Raw genomic sequence first — 2740 nt, 5'->3', positions numbered from 1 at the left:
CCACCAGAGTGACCTCTCGGCTCCTTTTGGAATCTCTCTGCCACTGAAGCTTATTTCATTTCCTTTCACATCCCCCTTTTGGTCAAGAAGATGTTCTCCGTCCCACGATGCCGGGTCTACATTCCTCCCCGGGAGTCATATTCCACGTTGCCAGGGAGATTCACTCCCCTGGGTGTCTGATCCCACATAGGGGGGAGGGCAGTGATTTCACCTTTCAAGTTGGCTTAGCCAGAGAGAGAGGGCCACATCTGAGCAACAAAGGAGGAGGCTCTTAGGCACAACCATAGGGAGGCCTAGCCTCTCCTTTGCAGCAACCGTCTTCCCAAGGGTAAAACCTATGGTAGAGGGCTCAACCCATCAAACCACCAGTCCCCTATGTCTGTGGTCATGTTAGCAACCATCGAGGTGGGGTAGGTGAATACCCCTGCATTCTCCACAGGCTCCTCAAGGGGGCACTACATCTTTTTTTCCTTGTTTTTCTTTTTTTTTTTTTAACTTTCCCTTCTTTTTTAAATCAACTGTATGAAAAAAAAGTTAAAAAGAAAACAAACGTACAATAAAAGAACATTTCAAAGAGACCATAACAAGGGAGTAAGAAAAAGACAACTAACCTAAGATAACTGCTTAACTTCCAACATGTTCCTACTTTACCCCAAGACAGTTACATAATATAGCAACATTTCTGTGAACTTGTTCCTACTATATCCATCAGAAATTAACAGACCATAGTCATTCCTGGGCATCCCCAGAATGTTAAATAGCTTATCTGTTCTTCTTGGATTATTGTTCCCCCTTCCTTAATTCCTCTCTATTGCTAGTTCCCCTACATTCTACATTATAAACCATTTGTTTTACATTTTTCAAAGTTCACATTAGTGGTAGCATATAATATTTCTCTTTTTGTGCCTGGCTTATTTCACTCAGCATTATGTCTTCAAGGTTCATCCATGTTGTCATATGTTTCACGAGATCGTTCCTTCTTACTGCCGCGTAGTATTCCATCGTGTGTATATACCACATTTTATTTATCCACTCATCTGTTGAAGGACATTTGGGTTGTTTCCATCTGTTGGCAATTGTGAATAATGCTGCTATGAACATTGGCGTGCAGATATCTGTTCGTGTCACTGCTTTCCGATCTTCCGGGTATATACCGAGAAGTGCAATCGCTGGATCGAATGGTAACTCTGTATCTAGTTTTCTAAGGAACTGTCAGACTGACTTCCAGAGTGGCTGAACCATTATACAGTCCCACCAACAATGAATAAGAGTTCCAATTTCTCCACATCCCCTCCAGCATTTGTAGTTTCCTGTTTGTTTAATGGCAGCCATTCTAACCGGTGTTAGATGGTATCTCATTGTGGTCTTAATTTGCATCTCTCTAATAGCTAGTGAAGCTGAACATTTTTTCATGTGTTTCTTGGCCATTTGTATTTCCTCTTCAGAGAACTGTCTTTTCATATCTTTTGCCCATTTTATATTTGGGCTGTCTGTACTATTGTCATTGAGTTGTAGGATTTCTTTATATATGCAAGATATCAGTCTTTTGTCAGATACATGGTTTCCAAAAATTTTTTCCCATTGAGTTGGCTGCCTCTTTACCTTTTTGAGAAATTCCTTTGAGGTGCAGAAACTTCTAAGCTTGAGGAGTTCCCATTTATCTATTTTCTCTTTTGTTGCTTGTGCTTTGGGTGTAAAGTCTAGGAAGTGGCCGCCTAATACAAGGTTTGCAGATGTTTTCCTACATTATCTTCTAGGAGTTTTATGGTACTTTCTTTTGTATTGAGATCTTTGGTCCATTTTGAGTTAATTTTTGTGTAGGGTGTGAGGTAGGGGTCCTCTTTCATTCTTTTGGATATGGATATCCAACTCTCCCAGCCCCATTTGTTGAAAAGACCATTATGACTCAGTTCAGTGACTTTGGGGGCCTTATCAAAGATCAGTCGGCCATAGATCTGAGAGTCTATCTCTGAATTCTCAATTCAATTCCATTGATCTATATGTCTATCTTTGTGCCAGTACCATGCTGTTTTGGCAACTGTGGCTTTATAATAAGCTTCAAAGTCAGGGAGTGTAAGTCCTCCCACTTCGTTTTCCTTTTTTAGAGTGTCTTTAGCAATTCGAGGCATCTTCCCTTTCCAAAGAAATTTGATAACTAGCTTTTCCAAGTCTGCAAAGTAGGTTGTTGGATTCACCTGTTCTTTTGTGTGGATAAATTCAGATGTATGATCTTCCAATTCACTGATCCTTTTTTTTTTTTTTGCCTGCTCTAATCTACTGTTGTATCCCTCCATTGTCTTTTTCATCTCTTCCATTGTACCTTTCATTCCCATAAGTTCTGCTATTTATTTCTTCAAGTTTATGCATTCTTCCTTATGGTCATCCAGTATCTTCCTTATATCCTTCCTCTTTTATGCCGTATCTTCCCTCAGTTCTTTGACTGTTTTTAAATTGATTTAGGAGATTTGTTTGAACATATTTAATTAGTTCTTCCTTCAGTTCATTGAATTTATTTTGCATTAGTTTCCTAAACTCCTGTATCTCAGTTGAACTATTAATTTGTTCCTTTGTCAGGTACATATTTTCATGTTTCCTACTATGGCTCATTATCTTGAGCTGTCTAGGCATTTGACTTTCTTGATTAGTTTATTTTGGAGCTCATTTTCACTCTTTTACATAGGGTTTTCTTGTTGGTTGGCTTTGTACACTAAACTTTGGTGCTTAGTTCAGCTTATTCTAG

The sequence above is a fragment of the Choloepus didactylus genome, chromosome 4 (genome assembly GCF_015220235.1).
Source record: "Choloepus didactylus isolate mChoDid1 chromosome 4, mChoDid1.pri, whole genome shotgun sequence".
Classification (NCBI taxonomy): Eukaryota; Metazoa; Chordata; class Mammalia; order Pilosa; family Megalonychidae; genus Choloepus; species Choloepus didactylus.
Note: the sequence above shows the minus strand (reverse complement) of the source record.